Source organism: Emydura macquarii, unplaced genomic scaffold, assembly GCF_026122565.2.
Source record: "Emydura macquarii macquarii isolate MOO-44397 ecotype Brisbane River unplaced genomic scaffold, CSIRO-AGI_Emac_v2 contig_2205, whole genome shotgun sequence".
Taxonomy (NCBI): domain Eukaryota; kingdom Metazoa; phylum Chordata; order Testudines; family Chelidae; genus Emydura; species Emydura macquarii.
In genome coordinates this window covers 1,249,843-1,269,588 of record NW_027132342.1, presented here as the reverse complement: position 1 = coordinate 1,269,588, position 19,746 = coordinate 1,249,843, and the positions used below count along the sequence as shown (strand labels likewise).

At 42.6% G+C, this 19,746-nt stretch overlaps 1 protein-coding gene across 5 annotated transcripts in view; it reads left to right on the top strand.

The window, feature by feature from the left end:
* Positions 1 to 1,758: 1,758 nt before the first annotated feature.
* EPS8 (EGFR pathway substrate 8, signaling adaptor) overlaps positions 1,759 to 19,746 on the top strand; it is a 198,716-nt gene continuing 180,728 nt past the window's right edge. The window contains exons 1-5 of one of the 5 annotated variants that reach the window (XM_067559146.1): positions 1,759 to 1,952; positions 2,901 to 2,982; positions 3,588 to 4,838; positions 6,755 to 6,817; positions 9,532 to 9,682. The gene's annotated coding sequence lies outside the window, so the exon portion shown is untranslated. Of the gene's footprint in view, positions 1,953 to 2,900; positions 2,983 to 3,587; positions 4,839 to 6,754; positions 6,818 to 9,531; positions 9,683 to 12,090; positions 12,271 to 12,342; positions 12,362 to 14,491; positions 14,666 to 19,746 lie in introns of those variants that run through there. The other 4 variants (XM_067559151.1, XM_067559149.1, XM_067559154.1 and 1 more) reach the window with 4 other exon arrangements.

Here is a 19,746-nt window from a genome sequence, read left to right as displayed (position 1 = left end):
ATCTACCACTCCCCCCAGCTTAGTGTCGTCCGCAAACTTGCTGAGGGTGCAATCTACCCCATCCTCCAGATCATTAATAAAGATGTTGAACAAAACCGGCTCCAGGACCGACCCCTGGGGAACTCCGCTTGTGACCGGTTGCCAGCTAGACATGGAGCCATCATTCGCCTGTGGTTGTGAATGTGAAAGCTCTTTTGTACCTCCCTAGAGAGTCTTCTGAAGAATTTAGTTGATTATTTCCAATAACTATTTTTTCCAGGGATTAGCTCCAGTTACTCTTTTTTCTTAGATTCAAAAAAGGTTAATATTGTGAATTTGGAACCTGATTCTTGGGTTATTCTGTTCATGTGCTAAGTAATCTTCCATTTTGTAAGGGATTCAATTGTTCTCAGTGTTTCCCTTTGTCTCCATACCGCTGCACCAGCCTCAGTCAGTGCCTGATCAAGGCCATTCAGCCTCCTTTTGTAAATCCAACAACAGTCTGGAGGTGTCTGCCCTTGTGCAGCAATGAATTCCACGGGCTGACAACACTTCAAATGAAGAATTTATTTTTAAATGCACAAGATTGCATGCTCTTATATTACGGGACAGTGTAAAAAGCATGGACTGACACATTATTATTATTACTGTGTATCTCTAGCTTGATAGAGCACAAAATCCCTGGTCAGAATCGGGCCCTTGTGCTGGGTGCGGTATAAAGAGACAGTCCCTGACTTGAAAAGTTTACAATCAAAAAAGACAAAAAAAGAAAAACAAGAGGCACAGGATGGGGGAAAAGGGTGGCAACATACAAGGAGCATGATCAGGGTGATAATCGGTAATCTTGTGTGAGTTCTGTTTCTACTTCTTTTCAATGTATTCCTTTATTTACACAATACCATCCCTAGTCAGGTCATCAGTGAGTCCTTGAACAAAGGACTTCTGGCTCAAAGGGTATGTCTACATTGTATTTTTAAACCCAGGGCAGTGAGTCTCGGAGCCTAGGGTCTGGGGCTTGCATTATGTCTAAAAACAGCTGTGTTTGGGCTCTGGCTGGAGCTCAGGGTGTGATGCTGGCAGACAAGGTGCCAGCTCATGCCTAGGTCCCTAGGCCTCACTGAACACTTACAAATGTCTAGCTGGCCTGGCAACCAGTCTTGCTTAACCATGTGTTAGCATTATCAAAATCGATATCAGAGTTCTAACAACGAATTTAGACTTTATGGACTGCTTGTAGGATGCTGAATGTATTAATCCTATTTATAACCTCTGTATCCCATGGTATAAGGTAGTGTTTCAATCTTTGCTCTGTAACTATAAAAACATTTCAGACTGTAAATTCCCACAGTCAAGGGAGACACATTACCAAGTGTGAAATATTAGTTTACGCCAAGAGGTGTTATCCCCTGCCCATCAGCAAAGACTACTGAATCTGAATGGGCCATTGTGGAACAAAGACTTTGTCAGTCCGTCCCCGTCCCCCTTGTCGTCCCCCCAGCCAAAGAGGTTAGGTGCAAGAGCACTTGTCCCATCAGTTTGGACTCTGAAGAGGGAGGGATAAAAATCCTTAACCAGAAGAAACTGAAGTCTCTTTATGCTGTCTGAACTCTGAGAGGCAAAGATTCCTAGAACCTAAACAAAAGATCGCCAGCCCCAAAGGCCATAAAAACTTGCTTATTATAGAAGCTTTTATTACCTTTTGAACTTAAGATTGTACCTCATTTGTGTGTGTGTTTACTTTCTTTAATCTTGTAAATAACTCTCATATCTTTTTCTTAGTTTATTACAGGCTGGGCTGCAGGTGTTATCTTTGGGTTGAGATCTGAGTACAATTGACCTGGGAGAAATGACTGTTCCTTTGGGACTGGGAGTAACCTGAATATTGTTGATTTTTGGTCTAAAATGACCATACTTCACCTAGTCCAGCTTGCCTGGGTGGCAAGACAGACTGGAATGCCCAAGGTGACGCCATGGTAAGACTGTTATAGTGCTTTATGAGTTCACACTTGCTAGTTGGTTGGTGAAACCTAATTATAGAACAGATCATCAGTTTGGGGTGTCTGCCCTCCTTTTTGACAGCCAGCCCTGAGGTTGGTACTCCCAGTCGTGAGCCATTCCAGACAGCGTGACACGGAGTATGAAGCCTGGGGAGGCGGGTGGGCTTCAGAGCCCAAACTCCAGCCCAGGCTGCAACATCTACACTGCTGTTCTTAACACCATAGCACATGCCTGAGTCTGCAGACCCCGGCACGAAGACTTACGGCAGGTGGTGGGTTTTAAAATGCAAAGTAGACACCCTAAAAGAACAAGCTCCTGTCTCTGAAGCTAAGGGTCCATTAGCTTAGAGGCAATAGAAGACTCATAAACCTCTAATGTAGCCCGATCCTCATGGGGGAAAAAGATACACTAGACCACTGAGTTACTTTCATGTTGTTTTTTTAAAGGTACATATCTGATATAGGGGAAGGTGTAGGAGAGGGAGGGTGGAGGAGCAGGAAGAGAGGGGAAGGGTAAAGAAGTGGGAGAAGAGGAAGGGAATGATGGAGAAGAGCATGAGGCTGGCAGTGGAAGAGATTTGGACTAACATACAATCAGCAAATGGGAAAGAACATTCAGAATTTGCTTTTTAAAAAGTAGCCTGCTGCTATTGCAGATGTCCAGGGGCTATGAAAGTCTGGGGTAGAAAGACTGAGGGGGCCTCTCTACCCTGAGACAGTTTCTCCAAGCTATTGCTGAGGAAGTCCCTGTGGTTTCCAGTTCAGATGTTATGGGAAGGGGGAAAATAGTGGGGACTGGTGCCCTAAAAGGAGACTCCATACAGAATTCAGATCTGGCGGGGGACAGTGGGTGGCTCCAACCAGGATTCTCTGTGTACTACTTGTAATCATCTGTTAAGTCCCTTAAAATCATCTCCTTTCAAGGCTCCCTGTGTTCTCTATACCACAACCAGCTGTACTAATTCTTGATCACTACGTTAGAAGGAGATGGGGAGCACCGAATACGGTGAGCTTTCTCAGACTCTTGTGCTTAAAACACATCTTTATGCTGACCCTCTCTGGGAAAACATACAGCCTGTTCTCTATCTCTGACCTCTACCTGGTAGCGGGAGTACTTCAGGGCTTATATGGCATTCAAGGATATTATTGAATACTGCCTGAAATGTACTGTATGTCTTTGTTTCTTTATTTAGCAATGGAGAATGCTTTGTGTCAGGATTCACATTCAGTGAATTTAAAAGGTAGGGGATTGAACAGGTTTTAGCAAGCTGATGATGAAAGGTAATAAGAAGAGGGAATCAGATATGAAAGAACAGCAATACTGAATGCAGCTAGCCTTGAATACAGATTCCTGTATTGCAGCGCATTGCAAACATTGTGAGGGGGGAGACAAATGATGATGTGCAATCATCACAAGGTGCAATACATTGAATGGCTGTATGGATTACATACAGTACACTGAACGGCTGTATGAATCATTACCATAGGATCTGTGGGTGATCTATCAAGGTCACAGCTTGAAGTGAGGTAGCTGTAGATTCTGGCACATCTCTCATATAAATATGCAGGTGTGAGCATGGAAATACTATTTCTGTTTCTTTATATCGACAGAAAATTGTATGGGACCCAGACTGCCTCCTGAGCCTCCAAAGCTCCCTGGAAAAGAAAATGCTGACTGGATTTGGTGGCAGTTGCAATTAAATTTATGCCCATAGATCCTGAAGAAAATTATAACCTTCAGAACTGCACTTTGGTGGACACACTTGTGTTTTACATTTGTATCAGTTTTGTATAACCAACAGTCTTACCTAGTGGTGAGAGCACATGACTAGTACTCAGGATTCCTGGGTTCTATCACATGAACAAAAAACATTGCCCCCCCCCCAGTTATATATCCTCCTCCATGCTTCTCTCTTCTTTTTCCCCAAATGAATAGATGATATATAGGAAAAACAATAGATGTGAGGCTTAGTGTTGTACCTCTCCACCAGTGAACTTACAGCTGTAATAAAACATCTGCCATACCTTGATAAAGAGCACAGATAAAAATATTGATCACTTGTGCTTCCTTTTCTCTCTATCCGTTTCCTAAGGTAGCAATATGATGGCATCAGAATTCATAGTAATATCCCAGTGTGCTTTGTAACTTATAATTTGCTCAGTCAAATATGTAGAGGTTTGCAAGGTGCTAAATACCTCCCGGGAGGTGACGTAGGCCCAAATGTTGCAAGCACCTGCATACACGCTTACCTTCACTTGCACAGGTACCTCCCAGTGACTTCAGTGGCACTAGTCACACGCGTCAAGTTCAGTACATGTGTAAGTGTCTGCAGGGTTGGAGTCTTAAATGGAAGTTGAGGGCTCAGCACCTTGCAGGATTGGGCCCATAGTTGCTGACTGCAGATGTTAGCCAATCAGCCTCTGAAAAAAATTGAGGAAGTAATCCATAAATTAAGGATACAGGGCCTGATTCTGCTCCTACTGAAATAAATGGCAAAACTCCCAATTGACTTCAATGGTTGAAAGCTCCGTTATGTTATTTAGCTAGCTGATTACAGTGCATAAAGGGCCATGCTGAAGTAACACTGGAAAAGTGATAGCGTGTTGTGGAACTCTGGTGTGGTGGCAGGCTCTCCAAAGCCTAGCTATACATTTGCTTGTGTTGTAACTGAGGCATAATTGGTGGCTGGAATGCCACTAAGCATTAGAGCACCTTCTGGCTGACAAACAGCTGCTTCATTTCACCCCTGCAGGCTCGAGAAAATAAGAATATCCCTCAAGCTGCTTTGTAAAACCTGCTCAGTAGGACCATGAAAAACATCAGTTAATCGTCAATGGCTAAACCGAAGGGCAAGACAGTGGGTAAAGTTGGATACTGATTTGTGTAAATACAAAACTACATTTAAAAAACTGGAACTCACTGCCCGGGGTAGGGGGTGTTAAAGTGGCTTTATACCACCTTTCTGCCCTCCCAGTCCTGGTTCTTGGTGAGCCAGAGTGGCCTCGGCATAACATAGGGTTTAGCTACATGAACACTTAGTTCATGGCAAGCTGGGGTATGAGTCTACCCTGCAGTAGCCTGCTGTGGAGTACCTGTCTATGTAGAACCTTCTGCAGTGCATTAACAGTTCAGTAATTCATGTTGATCTAGTCCTGTTTCAAAGAGTTCTGACAATCATGATACAGCAGCCTTCCCAGTGGGCTGTAGTACGGCCTGGAATCTTTGCAGTGCTATGGCCCCAGCCCTGGCTGACACACACTCTCCTGTCCCCGTATACCCTCTATGCCAGGGCTTGCAAGTGGGTCCTCAGAAGGCAGCTTAATAGCTGTTTTCCACAATACCTGCTTCAGGAGAATCCTTCCCTGGCTGGACTCAGGGCTTTTAGAGCTCCTCTATACAGAAGCAGGGAGGAGGCTCTTGCCCATTAACTATATATATCTAAAATTCTTATATACATAAGTGATAGTCTTCCTCTCCCCCACCCTTCGTATGTTACTTGTCCTCTTGGATCCTGATCCTGCACATGCTTAACTTTATGCAGTGTGAGCAGTCTTGCTAAAGTTAATGGAATTAATCTGAGTGACATCCTGGCCCAATGAAGTCAATAGCAAAATGCATACTGGGTCTTGGGGCTAAGATTTCACCCACCATGTATACATTTAAGCACATAAGTTCTTTGCAGAAACAAGGCCTTAGATTGTTAACTCTTTAGAGAAAAGATTGTCTGCCTCTATATATATATATATGTACAGGGCCTTGCACAAGAGGACTGGAGCTTTTGAGTGCTACTGTAATATACCATAATATAAATTATCGTTAATGATCAGAATATACTTTGAACTTACACTTTGAATTTACTTGATTTTTGTTGTTGTTTAATTAAAACTTAGGTCATTTGATGTACTATAATAAGCTTGCCCAGTCTAATATTCCCTAGCCATGTTATTAAAGGAAATGTTAACTTCTGTAATTTGGTATTAGTCAACTACATTTTGGTCCTGGGCATTAGATCTTTGATAAATAGGCTTGGAAGGATTAGATTGTTATACGTAAATGTCAATTTCACTGTACACATACAAACTGATAAGAAAATATTTCCATAGAAAATCTAAAATGTACAGCAAGGCAATGTAAGAAAAATGCTGCTTGAACTTATTAGAGTTTGATTTATGGATATATATTTTGTATGTTTTGACATATGATGCTGACTGTCTTAACATTTATAAAGCTCTAACTTTTTGAATCTCAGCATCTACTGTCATTAAATTACTACTGTCTGACCCTTCCCTAATTTCTGGCAACTGTGAAAATTTAAATTGATCTAAAAAAAAAAAAAAAAGCTGAAAAATAAACCGGTATTATCAGTCTAAATTATATTAAAAAAAAAACCCAACATCTGCCATGCTTACTGATAAAGGAATCCACAAACGTGGATTTTGAACAATCCTCTTCATTCTGGTTTGTTTATGTTTTGCTAGAAAGTAGCAAGAACACATGAGAATGTTTTGGAACCACATTTAGTAGTTTTGTTTTTACTGTATCCTAATTCGGGAGCCCTACTTAATTCATTTCAAATGTTGTGGGAAAATTCTGCTTAGACTCCAAATATCACCTACCAATTTAGAGGATAGTGTGGCATGTTAGTTGTAGGTTGTCTAGTAATATCTGGCCTTATAATGGAAATTAAATGTAACTTTCACTATGGAGTGACTGCCTTTAAGTAAAAACAACAAGAGTCCTGTAGCACTTTAAAGATTAACACATTTAATTTCTTCAGGCATAAGCTTTCGTGGGCTGTAACTCACTTCGTCAGATGCAAGAAATAGAAATCAAATGGCAGGTATGTATATATACATCCAAGTTTAAGTAACAACGATGGGGAAGTAGTTGAGGCCTATTCACAACCATTGATTAGGAGGTGAGAATTACTTCTTGTAATGAGATAGCCATTCCAAGTCCCTGTTTAAACCCAGTTTGATAGTGTCAAGTTTGCAGATCAGTTCAAGCTCAGCAGTTTCTCTTTGAAGTCTGTTTTTGAAGTTTTTTTTGTAAAAGTATGGCAACTTTCAAGCCATTTACAGAGTGTCTTGGGAGATTGAAGTGCTCTCTGACTGGTTTATGGATGTTTCTATTTTTTATGTCTGATTTGTGTCCATTTATTCTTTTGCATAGTGACAGTCCAATTTGGCCAATGTACATGGCAGAGTGTGCCTTTAAGTATTTATTTATATTGCCCAAGGAGATAAATCCTTGCTGGAGTCAAGGTGTTTAAAAACAAACAAACAAGAAAACACTGAACTTTAGGGTTCAAGATCACTTCTACATTTTTTTTTCAAATTCCTCCAGTCCACATCTATTTACTAGAATGTACTCTGCTCAACTTCTTTACAAAGTAGGATTTTTCTGTTTTTTTTACTTAAGATGCAAGGAGATTTGAGGGTTCCCCCCTTACTCTTTTAGTTTCAGTTGTGGTATTTTTCTCTCCCCTACCACTCCCTCCCCCTGATTTTTCCTCCATACCAACTGCAAAGTGGCCCCTCATATCTGACCTGCAGGACTGAGGAGAGATGGTGTCTTTGTTTCTCCTCACCTAGCACAGATCATGGTGGAGTAATAAAAACTGATGCACCTCACACTGATACAGGTGTAAATCAGGAGGACCCTATTGGATTCAGTGGAGTTACATTTGTGTGAAAATGGTGTATGCAAGAAAAGAATCAGGCTTGCTTCCTAAATCTTTCAGTTGAAGGCCCTGCAGTTACCACAGTGTCTGGTCTTCCATTTTGCAGAAAGAGTGGGAATCCAACTGCAGTTCTAAGTTTGAGTCTCCCAGTTTGCTGCAACTGCTGTGGTGCTATTTGAATAATTACCTATGTGATTTAGATATAGTGTGAACATGGCATTAATGATGGATTTGTAGACTTGCAATTTTCCCATACACCCTCCTTTTCATGTAACACCTGCAAAAGTAGGTTATAAATGCCTCAGACCAAGGTAACTTGTGATCTGCAGAATTCTGCAAGTGTGGAATAAAGAATGTCAGCTGAATTTGCTAGACTCTTCAACAGAATTGCAGTGACTCTGGAGTTGCACAACACAGGAAAGATCCCTATGATAGTCTACAACAAATCCTCAGCATTTCCCCCCTCAAATAATTCAGGGGAAATTTCCCTTCTTTTTTATCAAAGTTCTGTTTCCACACCCTCACTTTTTTTTTTTTTTGCTGCTGCTATGTCAGTTCAAACTTCTTGACCTACTGGCCTTATGGTAGATGTGCTCACACCAAAAGAAAAAACAGTGACACCAGTTTTAAAAAATAAATAATCTACTTAGCCTATGTACAATCATATCCTTAAGAAAATCTGCTTAAACACAGACTGGCTGTTGGTCCATAAATAAGAGTTTCTCCAGCAATCTCATTTTACTTTCTTTTCTTCCAGCTTCCACTTTCTTATTTTATTCTTGCATTCCCATTTTCTCTCTGCCTTCCTGTTCATTTCCCCCTTTCCTTTAAATATTCCCTGCCCTGATTTAAAAAGCATGATTGCCTTCTGCAACTGTCCTCCAAACACTGTGCTATCACTAGTGCAAACCCAGCAGGTAAAACAGATTGGAACAGGAGAAGGAATGCTCACCATGCCAGCCAAAGAAGAAGGGGAGTTGTAGGGATGCCTTATTTTTTCCACCCAGGGAGCGAAGAGGGCACACCTCTCTTCCTTTAGCGTAGGGGGAATGTTGCACTCCCATTCTCACCCTTACTTTAACCCAGGGTAAGCTGCCGTGTTTTGCACTGTTTATATGTAAAACCAGAGTTCTTTTTTCACTCACAGTGCTTTTCCATTCTCTCCCAATTATTTCTGCTTCCTTCTAGGAGGCAGCTTGCTTTTTCCTTTGTGTCTGGTATCTCAGCAATCTCTTCCTCATATTTCTTCTCCATTTCTCTTTTCTTTTTCCCCTTGGCCTTCAGACTCTCAGTCTCTCTCCAGTCTTTCTTCATTTTTAACCCTTTTTCCAGTTACCCTCTAACCTCCATTCTCTTTTCCTTCCCAGCTATTTCACTTATCCACTCTCACTTTGTCCCTTGGCTCACCTGATCACCCTTTCTACCTCCTTCTCTAGCTTCCTTCAGACTCGCTCTTACTACTTTCCTCTGTGCAGCAACCCACAGCTCCAATAAAGGCACATGTGCACATCAATGCCTGGTGCCTAACACAACAAGGGAAGTAATCCTAGGAGTCTCAGAGGAATCAGAAATTAGAGCCTAAGCCACCAGAGGAATCAGAAATTCTTTCTTCTAGGAGATGAGATATCAGACAGCAGCTCCCTCCCACCAGGCTATGGTGACCCCCAGCAGTATCTGTCCTGAGCCCTGCCATAAGAAGACCAAGGGCCATCCAACCACCCCTTACAAGATATGTCTTCATCCTTTTCAGAGCAAATGATTAATCACATTTTTCTACATTTGTTGAAGGTTAAATGCAAAAGAAAATTTAAAAAATTGGAAGATGGTATTTTTCTTTCTTTCTTTCTTTCTTTCTTCCTTTATAAATATAGCTTCCAAAGTTACTTTCCCCTCTGCTTGTTGCTCCATGAGAAATTTGTGGTTTTTGCTAGAAGACCCTGTGGAAGGAGAGAGAATTGCTGCGACAGCAATGTTTCTATCAGCTACAGGCTGTGGCATTCCTGGTCCAGAGCTGGGGAGGAGGTAATATTTGTCAAGCTGCTTTTCTTTTAGCTTGTTTTTGTTAACCCTGTTTTACTCAAAACTTCCGATGAATACTTGACAGAAGTTGTACATCTCCTCTTCAAGTGAGAGCTGGGAAAGTGGCAGTTTTGATTTCATCATATTCTGATGTCTCTGTCTCACTCTGATCCTGTAATACGCTCCATGCTCCTGTGGCCCCCCATTGACTTCCAGAGAGCTCTGAACAAGCTGAGTCATCTAGCTCCACAAAGCACCTTGCAGAGTAGGCACCTAGTTCTACAAAAAACCAACAGCCAAGACACAGTTTGATAGGACTTATATTGTTTTCTTAGCTGTGGGTAAAATCTTTGAGACCACCCTTATGCATCATGAAGAAGTAAGAGAGGAGATAACCAGTGGCCCTCACTTCTCCTGGCCCCACTAATAAATCATTGATTTGCATAAAAAGCAGGTAAGAAAGGTGTGAGGCAGCATATGCCAAGTCTCACTTATTGGAATCCTAGTGGAAATTCCAATAGAATCTACTTGCTGTCTTATTGGTTTCTACTGATCTCTTTTGGTTACCACAGAAACTTATAGCACAAAAGGTCTGTTGCCTTGTTTTGAAAACTAAGGCCCAATTCTGCAAAGATTAATGATATTCTTAGTTTTTCCCTTGGTGAGCAGTGCTATCAAAGCCAAGGAGGCCACTCACCGGGCATGATTCAGAATGTGTGGGAGGGCTTGTGTACACAGGGAGGTATTCCAGAATTGCTTTCCCCAATTAACTCCATGTGTGGATGCTCTTATTCTTACTCTTACTCTTATTATACCCAACCACAGAGTTAATGAGAAATGGGTAATCCACTTAAAATTCACACACCACCTTACCGTTCATGTGTAGACAAGCCCTAAATCAGTATTGTCAATGCAAATATTCCAAAATCAGGAGTCAGCCCGCAAAAAAAATTATGAAATTGGCTTAAAAAATATTAACATTTTTTAAAAATAGCTGTAGGGTTCTTTGAATTTATCTCTCGCTCAGGATAACTTTCATGAATGGATTCATGTTTACAACCTTTTCTCTGCAGTTATGAGGGCTAGAGTTTTCTATACACTAGCCATAAGGGCTAAAAAAAGGAAAAATAAGATTATCAGTTAATATGATTTACAGTCATTGGGAGCTAAAAGAACCTCCCCCCCCCACATCATATGACTTGTAATAAAATCATGAGATTTAGTGACACACTCTTTACAGGATAGGGACTCCACTTCTCTCTTACATGTGAGCACAGCCCATATGTGTAGAGTGAATCACATGCATAAGTGTTTGCAGAATCAGAGGCTATGTAGATCCAGATGGAGCCATTATAAACCAGCTGAAAAAACTTCATCTGAAATTTCTACTAGGGAAGGCACACTCCATCCTCATACTAAATTAATCTGAAGGCAGGTTTTATAGTATCCACTTTTATGATGAAGAATTTTGCTAGGGTTTTGTTTGTTTTTAAACCTCTCTCATCCATGTTGCCACAGCTTGGGAGACAGCCCTATATTTAGTAAAGGATCATGCAAATCACAAAGAGGAAAAGAGGAAGGGGAGAACATTATTTTTTTTAGCTGGAAGTTATGGAGTATAGTTAGTTTAGAGATGAGTGGGAAGCACAAAGCACAGTTTCAGATTGTAGTCAGCATTTTGAACCCCCAATTTTTGAGGCTATTCTGAGCTGGGCCCTATTCTGCAAACACAGAATCTGTATGTAATATTACCTATGTGTGATCCTCATTGAATTCAGTGGGATGGCTTATGTGTTTAAGGTTAAGTGCATGAGTGTTTCCAAGATAAAGGTCTTGATTTCATATGTTATATGGAGAGGGTCAAACTGCACATTTCACAATTAGATCAAGGTCTAGATACCAGTCTCCTTCCCAGCTACTCCAAAGGTATGGATTTGGTTTGAATCCCTCCCCCCCCCGTGATTATTTCTTTATTGATTTTTCATAAAAGTACAGGACGGCTAATTAAACTCCAGCAAAATCCCGAATCATATACTTTACTCGACTGCTTTATTAACTTGAACAGGCGGTGGGGTCTACTAGGCGGTGATTTCCCTGGCCGCCCTTAACACACGCACCGCAGAGGTAAAAGCTATCGCGATCAAGCAGGGCTGAAGCCTCCAGGTTAGTGACTGAAGTGGGGAAGAATATGGCCTGCAGGGGGCGCTCTGGTCCGAGGAAAGCCTGAGAGCCGCGGCAGAGGCTGGGCGCTTTGGAAGCCTGAGCTGCCCGCTGCGTCCTCCCCTCGCGGCTGCTGCACTTTGTTCCACGAGCCGCAGCAGCCGCAGCCGCAGCCGCAGCCGCCCGCTCCGAGCTGGGGAAAGCCGGAGCAGGGAGCGTTCAGCAGCGGAGCCTCGGTCCCCGTCCTGAGTTATCTATGCGCAGCGGAGAGCCCTCCTGGCGGGGGAGGAGCACGCCTTGGCCGCCTCTCGCTTAGGGCTGGTGGGATTTCCCTGCCGCCCTCCCCTCTCCAGCCCGCAGCCCTGTGCATGGGACGCCTGGTGGTGGCACATCAGCCGCTGCCCGCCAGGGAGGAAAACACCCCAGCAAAGGTAAGCGGCGCACGGAGGCAGCGGCAGGAGCTGGGCTGGGGCTGGGCTGTTTCCAGCTCTTTGGGACCCTTTCAAGAAACCAACAGCAGAGGTGTGGGCTTTTGTTTTTGCATGTGTGCTCGTTTTTAATATGGCGAATTGCAATGTCCACTGGCTTCCCCCCGCTTTCAACTGGTGGGGGGTAGAAACTGGAGGCTGGGCCGGGGGCCTGGGTTAGTCAACGAGCTGTGTGTTTTTAACTCCTGCTTTCCCAGGCTGCCGGAGATCGGTGCTGGCCAGGTGTTAGTGGGGGCATTTCCCCCCCTCTGGGGTTTTCCCCTCGGCAGGGTGGTGGGGGGGGGGGGAGACGTGTGTCTAACGTGTGTCTTCTAGTTTTCCCTGGTAAGCGGGGCGGCAGCTGCCACCCCTGCTCCGATCTTGTCAGCTGGGCTGCCAGCGGGCGAGGCTGGGGGCTGATTTCTTGTCCCCAGCGGCAGGGGTGTCGTACCTGGAGTCGGGGGAGGGTGTGTGAACGGCGTCCCACCCCCTTTCGGTAAGGTGAGGCGGTTCAAGGTAGAAATGTGCCGGCATCAAGTGATGCCCTGCCAAGGGGGAGGGGGCACGAAGGGTTAAGAGTGGAAGCGAAGTGTGTCCGTTTGCTCTGGGCCCCCTCCTCCCTTTTATCAGGTGCTTTGCCCCTTCCCCCTTATTAGGCCACTCCCTGGCTTTTATGAGGCAGCTCTTCTTGTCTGGCTGGCAAACCGCCTTCTTGCGGTGGGGTACCTTTGTGTGTCCCCCTCCTCCGGCTCTGCTCCCTCTCTCTTCAACCCTCCTCTCGCCCCCCACTTTGCTGTCACCCCTTGGCGTCCCTCTCTGCTCCCCCCGGCTCGCTGGGCCGGGCTCTACCAGAGCTGAGGAGATCCGGAGCAGACTGTGCACTCCGGGCGGATATCAAGAGTGTTGCCTTGGGAGGGAGCCCCCAAAAGGCAGTGCCCCGGCTGGGAATAAACCCTGGTTTAAAGCGGGCTAGGAGCCTCCGTGAGGACAGACGGCAGGAGAGGCTTTGCTTCACCAACGTCCCTACGAGTCTGTGTTGTGCTCCTGCCTGCCCTCACGGGACTCACAGACACAGTCCGATGGATACGGACTGCGAGCTTGGGCTGGGCGCTGCAGCCGCAGCACCCCCCCGACTTCCCTGGGCTTGCGGAGATGTAACCAAGCGTGGACTTTTCGTTTCACGTTAATGGCAGAGGAGGAGCCGACGCGCTTTGTTTGGCAAGCGATGCAACCGGTGTTCAGCTGTGCCCTTGTGCAGGGCTTTTCCTGACTTTTCCCTAGCCTGGGCCATATTTTAGCAGGGTGTCTCTTGGGACCCTCCCCCCCCCCGGTTTATGATCACGTGGCCCTCCTGCCCCTTTGCCGTTGCACAACATCCTATGTCGGCTACAAAGCCTGCGTGTGTGGGAAAGTAACGTTAGCACAACGTTTGTGTACTTAGCCGCTGCGATTGAGGCGAGTGAGCGCCACGTGATCAAGCTCCACGGAGCGCCAGGGTTAAGTGCTTTGTGGGCCACTGTTTGTTTGACTACGGCTGCACCAGGGCAGATGTGAAATGAGTGTGGCGTTCTCAGCTTAGTTTTTAATGATCAATAGGGGATCTAAGATTTTTTTAAAAAAAAAGGTTTATATGACATAAGGAAGGTGCTATGCATTCTGTCTTGATGTCCATGACGTTAGTACAACTTTTGCATCGTTCAAACCTGGTCATTGTCATCATGGAGTTAAATGCCAGGTAGGGTGACCAGATAGCAAGTGTGAAAAATCGAGATGGAGGTGGTGGGTAATAAGCACCTTTTTAAGAAAAAGCCCCAAATGTCGGGACTGTTCCTATAAAATCCGGACATGTGGGCACCCTATTGCCAGGTTTGGTCTTTGTACAATGACTATCTTGTACACTGCTAATGAATAAGTGCTGTTGGCACATTTGTATCTTTAGTTGGGGTAATATGATATTTAAGTCAGACCTCCGCTTGGGCAAACTCCCTTTTGTTTTGTTTTTTCTTTATTGTATATTTTTATTTTATTGGCATGACTGTATTAACACAGTTGTCTTTGAACATTATTTTTATTGTACAAGTCATGACCGACACCCCCCTCCTCCCCCCCCAAGGATTGCGCTATATGTATATATAAATTGTGAAGTTTTTGGATCAGGCTCTTCATGGTCTTTGATCTAAAACTTTTTGAATGGTTGTACCTGATAGATGCAATTGGGAAGAAGTAAATGGAAATAAATATCCAACTAGAAGGAATACACTACGATTGAGAGTTACCAGGACATACATAAATGATTATACAGAATGAACAATTATTCTAATGATACTCCAGTTTTCAATCTGTGCATTTCATCATAAAAGTAAGTTGGATTTTTTTCAGTTAGATGTTAACTTCACACATGAAATATGATTTTCAGTCCAGTGGGAAATGTCAAATCACTCCTGTTAACTGCTGCATTTTTTCTCTGTGGGTGAAAGCTTATTAAAACCTAAACACATAAAATTAAATAATTGGTGTATCCAGAGCTAAAATATATTAAATATATGAAAACTTCTCCCATTTGCTTCTGTAGTGGAATAACACAAAACTCAAAGGCGCACACAATAAGGACTGCACTGGCAGAATGCTTGCTGACTTTCATTTTAGTGGCTGGCATTTGGTTCTGTATCATCCTTATCTTCAGTCCCATGTCATCCAGTAAATTGGGAAGCTTTGTGTCCTTGGTCCTACAAGGTGTTTCTTAGAGTATAGCAGAATCTCTTCTCTTTAACGTGAGTGGCTGGTAGCCAGCAAGAAAAGTAATTGAACACCTTTAAACTCTGTGTGAGCGGTGTTCATGACACTGTATTGATCGTTTGATCAGAAAAGGTTCTAGTGGTGCTTTACACCGCTGTGTGTATTGATTTTACTAATGTGGCCAAGGCAGACCAGCTTCATGTGGCTAGGCTTGTTTTTTACATCTTCTTCGGTTCAAAGTTTTCCATAAAACTAATTCTGTATCTCTTTGCTACTGGGCCCCGAAGTCTGCAAATATCCTGGTTCTGACTTGGGTTTTCCAAGCATGCTATTCCAAGTCTGCAACTACGCTGCTTTTAGCCATCTTTTTGATCTGTCTTTGATTTGTGATGAAGTTATCAATAGCTTTAACCTTCTTGGAGCTTTCATCTTTTCATTGCCTTTCCCATCATAGTCTCTAGTTAAATGGTTGCTGTCACTTAAGTCATCTTTTTGTTTGAAAATTTTGTACTTACTATAGTTATGAGTAATAGCTACGTTTCTGATCCTGCAAAGATGTATGCTTATTAAACATTAAGCAAGTGAGTGGTTTCACTTAAATCAGTAGGACTGCTCATGTATACAAGACATTATATATTGCAAGGGAACTGCGCACGTGCTTAAAGTTAATCACTGTGACCCAAGAACCCTTTAATGCCAATTGGCAAAGAGGTTACAGAATGTCCTGATTCTGGTATGTACATTCAGGTTCATCAAAGAGGTCATGTAAGATCTTAAATGAAAGCCAGGGTCACACTCATCATTAATATCATTGTGAAATGTTTTTAAAGATACTATCATAAGGAGTAATGTATTTATCCTAAAAATTTGTTTTAAAGTCTGTATCAAGGCAAGCTTGACAAACAGGTTCCCTGTCAAAGGAGGAATGTTTATTCACCTGTCTCTCTGTTGAGATGTAAATTAAGTATTGTCTCATTCACAATGGGTCTTCCATTACCCATCTAAACTGAATGTAAATGAAGGATTTAAAAAATTTCAGAAAGGAACTAACAGCTACAGAAACACAGCATTGGAAGAGAACTTTCTCTTGAGATACGCTTCAAAATTTGACTGGACTATATTTGGGGAACAAAGAATACCCCATCTTCCTGCACCTAGGAAATAAATAGGCAGTGCATTTACGTTCATGAAAATGGGATCTCAACCAACCTTGCTTGAAATGCTGCAGAGTACGTTGTGGGTGAGGTAAAGTTAAATTTGATCTCTAGAAAGTGTTATGATTTTATATGTTACTTTGTTTCCAATTTGCTCACTCACTATTACATAACTCTTGAAGTTTTGATAACATGCGTGTTGTTGTTTTCACTATAAGTATATCTCAGTGCTGTGGTATTAAGCAAGGTGCTGATCCTGAGCTGCATCGTACGAGCTGGTATGAATACTGTTCCTCTGGGGATGGCAGACCTGATATTTCTGTGAGTGTTCAGTTCAATGGACACCACAGGGGAACGCTTTAAAGGCGCTTGGGGACTAGGTTGCATCTATTGCTAACCTGCAAAGCAAGGTAAGGGCTAGCAGTGCCCAGATTGCTAACAGGCTGGTGGTGTCAGGGAGCTGACGCTCCTTAAGATAAGCAAGTTTGCTTCTCAGTGGAGGCAGGAGGGTAACAAGGTGACTCTCAATCCCTGAGAGCCGACACCAGCACATGTATATGTGTTTGCAAAATCAGGACCTTGGGTGTTATATATAACTATAATAGGTCAAACATTTTCAGACTTCTGTGTTTCAGTTGGGCTACGCACGTGAGTAGAGTTACACATGCCATGAATCTTTGCAGGATCAGGGCCTAAATTGGAAAGAGCTGACCACAAATCATCTTGTTTTGGCTTGATTACCTCTATCATTTTCTGAATGGAATATCCTGCAATACACATATCCAAATGTTTAGCCAGCTAAGTGAAGATAGCAGAAACCACCAGCTGGAAAACGTGCTGCTGATCAGTCTTTTAACTTTTGTGTAGCTTCTTAAACAGTATCTCCGTTTAGCCACTGCTAAGGATCTTGTTTGCAATGTAGTTTTGATACTTTATCTGTGACCCCCATTGTTAAAGGTGTGAAGAGGCGTTCCATGTGTATCTTGTCTCAGAGCTCCACTCAAGCCAGCCTCTTCACCAGTAACGCAATTAGGAATTTGCCGTATTTTCCAATAGAGTGCAAATCTTTGATCATTCATAACAAGTCTTGTATCTTGTGTCATGTGACACTTCAAATACGTTGGCTTGTTTTCTTTCATTGAAATATCAAAAAGCTGTTTCTCCCCTTTCCTCCCAGCATTTTGAGACTGATATCTCTGGAGAGTGAAAATAGGATTTGCCTTGAATGTTAAAATGTTTGCCACTACACTGGAAAATCATTCTGCTTCCAAATTATGCTAATAGTCCAGTGTGTTATACTTGGCCTTGTGCAGATGATCTAACCTTTTGTTTTTTAAGGGATATTTTTAATGGCTGTGTGGTAATATTTGATAGAGGTTTTATCTTATAAACACTTTTAGTTCCATGTTTGCATGTTAGTTTGATTTTGATTGTCCCAGGGCTTGAAAACTACCAAGCATTGACTAGTCAGAGGATTAACCAATCAGCCAGAAGCTGATATGAAAGAAGAGGAAAATTTCTATAAGGGAGGCCTAAGGGCAACCCTACACACTAGTCCCAAATCCTCTCAAGAGTATTGGGGCTCCTAACTTTAATTGAGGTAGCTAATTAGGTGCCTAATTTTTCATGAGGATTGGGCCCTAGTCTCTCTAATGAGAAGAGGCAAGGTGGGGGATTCCTTCTAAGGTATTGTTCCTTGATCTTACTTCATCTTCTGTATTGGCCACACTCACAGGTGTGTAAGGAGGATACTTTTCAAGTGACGTTGCTTGTTGGAAGTGAGAGGACCTTATGCTGATTCCCTGGCCAACTTCAGAGCCTTCTGGCTGCTGTAGGGGACTGAAAAGCAGCTCAGCTTCTGAAAACTTGGGTGGCGTTTGCAGGACTGACAGTTAGCAAAACATCTTTTACTTTGCAAACTGAGCAAAGTTGATCGGAAAGGCCATCAAGAGAGAGTGAATGAGGAACCCTCTGATGTCATTTTTAGCTTTTTCTTTTGACAATAACCGCACTGAAATTAATACTAAAATCAAGCAAATGAAAATAGGGATTTAATTTTTTTTGATTGGTGGAATTGACAAATATGTGGTGTTAGGCACAATGAAAACATTTGCAAGGCTTTTATGTTGAAAGACTCCTTAACATTCTGTCCCTCAAGCCCAACTGTAGGAGCAGCCAATTACTTCAGTGTGTTCTAAGTGGAGCTAGAGATTATACTCAGCTCATTCACAGGGTCTGGAAATGATGATGATCATTTACCTATCATTTTGAATGCCTAAGAATGTATTAGGCACTTTGGAGAGAGAAGTAAAGACCCAATGGTGCTTTACTGAACGTATGTTGCTTCCTCAGTGGTTCCCAGAAATACCCACCATCAGAGAACATATGTATTAATTTGTTTTAATTATAAGATTATTTCACTTTAGAGTTCAGTAGAACAAAGCTGTTTTACCTTGACTCCCAGGAATTTCAGATTAAACCCACTGCTATATCACTGGCAGCCCCAGTACTTGCCACCCAGGGATATTTTTAACAGGAAAATAAAGGGTTGTGTTATGGGGTTTTGTTTTTTGTATTACTTGTTGATTTGTTCTTCTGTGAGTAAAAACTGTCTTTAACATTCTACCATGTAGAAAAACAGGCACTGGGCTTGCTGCTATTAATTTCCTTAAGCCACTAGGGTGCTGGCTCGAGCAGTTGAGAAAATCAAAGTTTGATGTTAGCAATACCTTTTCATCCATCGGTTACCGATGGGTCCAAAAGGACTGGGAAAGTAAAAAGTGTTTAATTTACACCTGCTGCAGTTTTACAAAGTCTGAGCTAAAAAGGAAAAATCTCATGAGACTGAACAAGCATATTTATTCCCTTAACACTTGCAGTTATACAGTGTGACTGAACAAGATCAGGAAAACTGTCTTAGCAATGTTTTCACCTTGGCTGTTTGAAATTGACATTACTGTGACTCATTTGCTTAGTGAGCTGGCGGCAACTTGGTCTTCTGCATGAAATATATGAACTCTGGTTCATGGTTTGTTCTTTCTTCCCTGTGTGGAAGAGAGAACTAATATTATTCCAGTCATCTGATGTGTTCTTCTCACAAATGTTCAGAACATTTTTTTTCTAGTGGAGTCAGGCTCTTGACATGTCATTGGCTATTCTGATTCTACAAGTAGTGTACAATTTCTTTCCATTTATACTAGAGCTAAAATCTTGATGTATGAAAAGAGGATGTCTTCATCTGCTCCTTCAGTACTGAGTGGTGTCATCTGAAAAAGAAACTGGGAAACAAGGTGCTCCTAAGGTCTTATTCTGGAGGAAATTGACATGCTTTGTGGTCTTGTGCAAGTCTTTTATAGCCAGAGTTTCAGAGGTGCTCAGTTCTTCTATACATAGGACGTAATATGCTGGTCCCTCTAGTCCAATATCTTGTCTCTGACAATGCCAAAATCTTCAGAGCAGTAGGCAATTATGGGATAACCTGCCCACTGGGAAATTTTCTGTCAAATCCCTATTGGTTGAAGGGAGGCACTAACACTTCATTTAAACTCTT